Source organism: Haliotis rubra, unplaced genomic scaffold (assembly GCF_003918875.1).
Source record: "Haliotis rubra isolate DU_JTF1 unplaced genomic scaffold, ASM391887v1 Scf1040, whole genome shotgun sequence".
NCBI lineage: Eukaryota > Metazoa > Mollusca > Gastropoda > Lepetellida > Haliotidae > Haliotis > Haliotis rubra.
The window spans coordinates 302,153-310,547 of record NW_025764938.1 but is presented as its reverse complement, the minus strand read 5'-3'; positions in this window follow the sequence as shown (position 1 = coordinate 310,547).

The following is an 8,395-nucleotide window of genomic DNA, read 5'->3' as shown; positions in this document are numbered from 1 at the left end:
TGCCCCTTTCAGTATGTTGCCTGTATATATGGAGTTAACAGAACATACAGATGAGAATCTAATACTAAGATCTGTCAAAGTCCGCTGTCAAAAAGTAGCACTCGTGCTGCAATAGTTATTACAAATTCATTTCATTCAAACGTCAACATTCACTAGCCGCCAATAAGCAGCGATTCACATTCATTCAACATTTCTTGTACGCTACAATATATTGTTGGTTCAAGTAGAAATTGCAATCTTAGAAGTATTTGGCACAACATTACCCTCAGCGCCGTACGTGCAGACATTGTTGTAACCAACGTTTTGGACATTCGTAAATACACGCCTATTTCCGTGGCCTACAAGACTTGCCGGAATGACACGAGTAGTTCGAATGCGTTTTGGACACACTTCACTTCACACTTCAGTAATACTGGATTGATCAGAGGTATATAACGAAATTATACTAAAGCTCGAATGTTTTTCTATATCAGTATGTTTATCTCCTAAATATAGCCCTTTGTCAACACAACCACGATAACTTGAAAAATGACTACATGAGTATATGACAAAACGACTACATAACAAAACATACTACATACCTCAGTTTAGAAAGCTGTAGTGTACATACAACAGTTTTAAAGGTATACCACACTTTCAAGTACGCTCGTGTATGATCGGATGTTCGGACCAAAATTATATAATTCAGGTGGGTCTAAATTAATATTCTGTGCATGTACATATTTGTCATATTTCCTCAGTAATTCACTGCATCATGTGTAAGATGCTAGAACAAGATCACGACATAAGGAAAGCATTATGTAAGAAATACCATAGAGCTTTCAATGTCGTGGATGGGGTTGATACCTCCCTTATGGCAACTAGCATGGGGTTAGGCGCGGTAGGTGTCGGGTTATTTGACCACCATCGTAGCCGCACCTATAGTGTTAGGCATTGAAATAACAGCTGGGGTGTCAGGGTTGGTGGGGTTGGTGTTTAAGTTTGCATCCCGTAGATTACATCGTAAAGCATTGAAACACGATTAAATTAGAATTCTAGCCGAAGCAAAGTTAAACACGGTAAGCGACCATATTTCCACCGCACTCACTGACAGTAAAATCTCAGAGGAAGAGTTCCGTTTAGTACTCTCTGAACTCGAAAAATATCACAGAATGAAACAAGAGATTCGAACCAAGTCTCATAAAAACACTGCCATCAGCGAAGACGAGAAAAAAAGTACATAGAACAAGGGATACAACAAGCCCGACAAGCCTTCATTACGAAACCAAAGAAATCATAGGAGATTCACATTAAATTGTTTCGCCGAGATCAACATAGCCGAGTGACCAGGAAAGCGTTGGCTCGCGGTCATAGTGACCAGGAAGTTTTTGGGCGAACAAAAGTGACATGCACACTAGCGGAAAGAGATTAGGGCCTGATAAAAGCTTTCTTTGATAAATAAAGCTTTACAATGGCTTTGTCAGACTTTATCTCGTACCCTATTCTATATATTACTCGAGTAGTTCGAATGCGTTCTGGACACACTTCACTCTTTACACAAAGACAATTCTACCTTAACTTCAGTAATACTGGATTGATCAGAGGTATATAACGAAATTATACTAGCTCGAATGTTTTTATATAACTCGTCACGCTTCGCGTTTGGTTTTATATCGGTATGTTTATCTCCTAAATATAGCCCTTTAGTCAATACAACTTTGCATGATATTTGTCATATTTCCTCAAATGACTACATGGTATATGACAACACTTACTTTGTCTACATGACAAAATTCCTGTTCTACATACCTCAGTTCAGAATCTCAAAGCTGTCATGTGTACATACAACATTTTTCTGGCACTGGTATACCACACTACCAAGTACGCTCGTGTATGATCAGATGTTCTGACGAAAATTATCCAAATTCAGGTGGGGATTAATTAATATTCTGTGCATGTACATATTTGTCATATTTCCTCAGTAATTCACTGTATCATGTGTAACTTAAACTTTCTTACTTTTTATAATGAAACTGGATACAATTCCTGTTCTTCCCAAGAGATCGGACAATGTTCCAGTAATCTCAAGCTTGTCCGAACCTGTCTGAAATAGAAATTGGTAGTAGTCTGCACTCTCAAATACACAACTCACAAATAGAAATATCTGTTTCCTTCTTTCCTCCTCCGGGTGTTTAGTCATCCCAGGTTTCCTTTGTTCTACATTTGGTTGTGAATATTGACTCAACTTTATGTGTCACTCAGTTCATAATGCCTGAACTGTTAATCGTTACCCTGGGAGAAGTCCCATTCGCTGTCTGTGCTGCTTATAGGGGACAAAGGGCCTGAGCTGATGATGAGCCTTACCATCCTGACTGTGCCAGGATCACCAGAACCCATTCTGCTGCATATTATATACTGGACAAAATAAGTTAGGGATATTGTTATTTTTATGTAGGGCATATTTTGTAGAGGTGAGGTGAAGTGAAGTGAGGTGAGGAATTGAAATTGGGTTTTACGTCGTGCTGGAGAATATTTCGCTCATATGACGACGTGCATGCATGTGCATGTGTATGTGCAGCTGCTTGTACTAGCCCAGACTTAAGATGGTTTTATAGTGTTAGCCCACTGAGATACCATGCCGCATGAATACCCCACTCAGACACATTATACTGACTCCGAGCCGACCAGTCCTTGTTGTACCCATTAATGCCGAGCGCCAGGCAGGGGACCAAGAAGTACCATATTTTAACGTCTTTTGGTATGACGCGGTCGGGGCTCGAACCCGCGACCTTCCGCTCACCGGGTCTTTCGAGTAGAAAGGAACAGAAACTACTAAATACCTTAACTTTTTAATATAATTATATGTACATAGACGTGAGCAGGAATAGTTCCATTGCACTGAACGTTATCATGTAAACGAAGGTATTAGAGTTAGGGGATAACTGTACTGTGTTTGACGAATTTGGGACGTATACAGGTGGTTATATACCCGCATAAGCGTCGCCGACAAAACTAAATTTGCGGCTATATAACCACCGTTCCCAGTTCGACAAACACAGTACAATTATCCCATTCTAATTCAACTCGTTTTACGCTGTTGTTTCGTGAAACAAATTTATTATTTAAACCAGGTCAAAAGTTCCTCTTGGTCAAAGGTTAATCATATCACTCCTTGAACTTACACCATCGCCAGAAACCGTAGTTCCCTTTTTAAACTTCAACAAACTGAATAACAAATTAAATAATCACAATAAAAATGTTTATTATGAGCACACTGACTAAATCTGACAATGGTGAATAAATCATAGTGTTACTCTTCTACAGACTGCCTCCGTGGTGTAGTGGTTAGATCGTCCGCCCGGAGAGCGGAAGGTCGCGAGTTCGATCCCCGACCGCGTCATACCAAAGACGTTAAAATATGGCACTTGTTGGTCCCTGTCTGGCGCTCGGCATTAATGGAGTACAACAAGGACTGGTCGGCTCGGAGTCAGTATAATGTGTCTGAGTGGGGTATTCATGCTTCACTGCGGCTAGCACTATAAAACTAGCTTCAGTCTGGGCTAGTACAAGCAGCTGCACATACACATGCACATGCATACACCTTGTCATATGAGCGAAATATTCTCAAGTACGACGTTAAACCCAATTTCACCTCACTTCACTCTTCTACAGATATATCCAATGAAGATCCGGGTTAGAATATTGGCCTTCAGTAACCCATGCTTGTCGAAAGAGGCGACTAACGGGATCGGGTGGTCAGGCTCGCTGACTTGGTTGACGCATGTCATCGGTTCCCAATTGCGCAGATCGATGCTCATGATGTTGATCACTGGATTGTCTGGTCCAGACTCGATTATTTACAGACCGCCGTCATATAGCTGGAATATTGCTGAGTGTGGCGTTAAACTAAACTCACTTACTCACTCACTTCTACAGATAACACCTTTAAACTTGAAGCGATAGAGCAAATATTTGTGACATCATGACAGCCTTGACCTTCACACACCGTGGTAATCGGTCATTCGAACGTAAGACTACAATAGTCGAGACAAAAACAGCGGAGATGAAAATCAACAATATCATCAAGGTATTTCACTAGAGTGTCATCTTGACGTTATCATTAAAGTAAGTTAAACTTCTTTTTGTCACAAGTATCAAGTAACGCAATCAGTGCTAGGTCATTCCTTATCTCAAACGGTAACATGAACATGGAATAACATAAAACCTCCGTTTGACGTGTTTCGACAGTGTTAGATCTAGAAAAGTATAATACTTTATACCTTGTGCTTCGGTATACCTTCTTATACCGTTGTCGACCACCTCCATGGTGTAGTGGTTAGAGCGTCCGCCCGAGAGCGGAAGGTGGCGGGTTCGATCCCAGACCGCGTCATACCAAAAGACATTAAAATATGGTACTTGTTCGTCCCGGCCTGGCGCTCGGCATTAATGGGTACAACAAGGACTGGTCGGCTCGGAGTCAGTATAATGTGTCTGAGTGGGGTATTCATGCTTCACTGCGGCATAGTATCTCAGTGGGCTAGCACTATAAAAGCAGCTTAAGTCTGGGCTAGTACAAGCCACCGCACATACACATACATACACACGCACGTCGTCATATAAGCGAAAAATTTTCAAGCACGACGTTAAATCCAATTTCGCCTCACCTCACCTCTTATACCGTTGTCACTCTTGCTTGACAACGGGCGGTGGAAGGTAGCCTAATGGTTCAGGCGTTCGCTAGTCACGCCGAAGACCCTGGTTCGATTCCCCACATGGACACTATGTGTGAAGCCCATTACTGGTGTCCCCGGCCGTGATATTGCTGGAATATTGCTAAAAGCGGCGTAAAACCAAACTCACTCACTCACTCACTTGCTTGACAACGGTATAAGAAGCTGTACCGAAAGGTCGCATCATTATGAATAAAGACGTTGCTACTTCTCTATTATTCATCAATTGATCAGTGTTAGAGCTACATGTTTAGAATGTAGGCTAGGTCGAAGAGTTTGGTGAAATCATTTGTTTTAAGTCATATGCTAAGTATCGGGGGGTACGAAAGTAATTGTACACATTCACTTGTGAGTTGTGCACTTCAAGTTGCTTCAAGAAAGGTAGACGAGGTAGAGTGGTAGAGCTCACAGATAGTGTTTCTTGGTGTAAGTATGTTGATACAGTAGCATTGTAGTCACCCTTGCCGTGTATGATAAAGCGTACTGACGTTTCTGAAAATCAGATGGATCACTGTTATAACTGCGGATGCTCTGCTCATTTTGCTGCCAGAAATTCGCCGTAATCTAAGCTAGCGTTCTCGCTTGATTGACAGGTCGCCATCTTTGTAAAAACGGGTGTAGGGATCATTCAAAGTTTTGGTGAATCGGTTTGTAAATTGCGACCGTATAACATAACATAACAGTCCATTTTACAGCGCTAGTTCCATGTTCAATGCATGCTCAAAGCGCACAGTTGAGAGTGAGTGAGTGAGTGAGTTATTGTTTAACGTCACGTTGGCAATATTTAAGCCATATCGTGACGAGAACATATGTGACATTGAAATGGAATATATGTATATTATAAAAATCTGTCGACGAAGGACAGTAAAACAACTAGAATATCACAATTACAACTAAACTAGTGTGGAAAGTTAATACTGATAGCACTATTTGGACATTACAAAATACACACAGGCTATAGATCGCCAACAAATGAAGGTAGATCACCATACTAAGGACCATGGGGACTTACAGTACCTTTGCTACCTGCGTGGACCCTAGTTGGTTTATACCATCCCTTCAGCTGTTGGCGATTGTAAGAAATGTTAGCCAAAATTAAAATAACAAGAATACTACGTTTAAAAATGCTGGTAAATTTGAATTGACTTTGAAACACAGTTGAGAGAGAAGATTCAGGAGAAAAAGCTTGCATCGTAGTGATGTTATAGATGATATTATACTATCATCATTATTATATATATGAATTAATGGTTATACATACATGTTGTGCTTATTATAAATGTTGTATTGTATATTGGTGACAAAGTAGGCAACGTAGAATTAAGAACATAGTACATTTGTAGAATAGACATAATATATTAATGTATGTACTTGCCGGGGAGACTAACTACCAGGATTCTTGGGATGACCGACTGATGACCCGACAAGGTCAGCGGCGAAGGATATCACGGAGGTCCGAACATAGTTCACCAGTTGGGCTCTGAATAAACTAAACGACAAGCTACATCTCCTGTTTTGTCGTATTTACAACGATACGATACTTGTCTGCACGAATGGGTTTTAAGGCTTGTTTTGAAAGTTGATAGAGTTCCTGAGAGACGGACCATCTGAGGAAGAGAGTTCCAGGCAAGGCAAATGATCGTTGACCATAAGTTGTAAGGTGACAGAGGAGCATCAAAGAGGACACTATTACAATAGTCAAGTCTCGAGAAGACGAGGGAAAGAACCAGAATTATGGTGGAGTCTACTGTCAGATATTGTCTGATGCTCCCGATGTTCCTGAGTTGAAAATATGACCTTTTGACAAGAAGGTTGACGTGCCCTTCAAGACTGAGCACTGGATCGATGATGACCCCAAGATCTCTGACGAATTCTAATAAGGGAATGGTGCACTGTCCAAACGTGAGAGTTCAAGTCTGATTTCAAGTTCAAGAAGTATTTTTGGGGATCAATCAGCAAACATTCAGTTTTAGAGTCGTTTAATTTCAACTTGTTGGACATTAATCCTTGACGTCATCAAAGCACTTCCGGACAGAGTTGGTGCACATTCACAGGAACCTGAATGCGGTGCAATACAGAGATAACGTCTTGCTGCCCCACGTCGTGCAATTTCAAAGACGTCATGGCGGCGTGTTCCAGCAAGTCAACGGCAGACCTTATGTTGCACGAGTTTCGGTGGACTTCCTGCATGCTAACAATGTCACCATCTTGCCAAGGCCTGCCAGATCGCCGAACCTATCCCCGTTGAACATCTTTGATGTCCTTTACCGAGGGTACGCCAACGTCGCCCACGGCCCCAGAGCCACCAGGAGCTCCTTCAGGCTCTCAAAGAGGAATGGAGGAACATTCCCCGACTAATTGTTCGTAACCTGACTGCTTCCATGGGACGTCGATGTCAGGCAGTGGTAGACGCTAGGGGAGGGCAATATAGAGCAAACTTTATGGATAACAACTTCTTTTATTCGTGGGTGCGACGTTTCGACACAGATTCCTGTACTGTTGTCAAGCATAAATGGTACATGAAGAAGGAAGGGGTGGGGGATAACATAGAAAACATCATTGGCTAGGCAGTAAGCTGGTGAAGCCAATGAGTTAGACAAAGGAAAGGCATGGAAGCCAGTGATGTACAAGTAATGAGCTGTTTATACCATGGCGTTTATACAGTAGATTGGGCTTGGTGGAAGAGTGCATCATAAGCGGACAGAATGGAGTATCCTTGGTCTCGGTTGATGGTTGATCATGGACACAATTTGGGGCTAGAAGAAGTATCTTGTATTGAATCATGAAATTCACTGGCAGCAAGTTGAGGGCCTTCAGGATAGGTGTTATATGCTCAGTTTGAGGCGTGCGCGTTGCAACCCTTGCTGCTGCATTCTGGATTCGCTGCAACTTTGTGATCAGAGATAAAGGAATGTGGAAGAAGAGGGAGGTACAATAATCCAGTCGTGATGTAATGAGAGTCTGCACAAGAAGTTTTGTCGTTTCATGGTCAAGCAGATGGCGGATATTACTGATGTTGTGAATGTGGAAGAAGCAAGTTTTGCCTAAGTTCTTGATTTTTCGAGGGACATGCAGGATTGAAATATGATTCCAAGATTACTTGCAGATGGAGTGGTACCGACATTGCTGTAGCCAATGTTAAGCAACAGACCTGCAGGCACTTTCAAAACTTCTGTTCAGGACCAAGTAGTAGAAATTATGTTTTACTGTCAGTTGAACAATATATCCCAAACCTACTGAGGTATTTTAAATGCCAACAGTTTGGTCATGGGGTAATTTAATGCAACAAATACTATTACTTGTGCTCACTGTGGAGAGAAAACACATGTTACCGAAGACTGTGATCGCTACTTTAAAAATGCGTCAACTGTTCTGGGTCAACATTCATCCTCGTCTAAAGATTGTCCAATATGGAAGTTAGAAATGCAGATTAGTAAAATCAAAACTACTCAGAACATTAGTTACAATGAAGCCAGGGAACTTGTGCTTTACTGTGATCCAGATGGATCATATGCCTCTGTAACTAGAAGACTATCTGTGGTAACAGCTTCTATTGACTGTCAAACAGATCTGACATGGATAAATTCCATCAATCCTGAACCCTCTCTCGGATTCCTGCACACAAACTACTGCTAAAACTTTTCGAACTGAACTGATTCCTGTATCGACATCAACTGTTTCTGCAA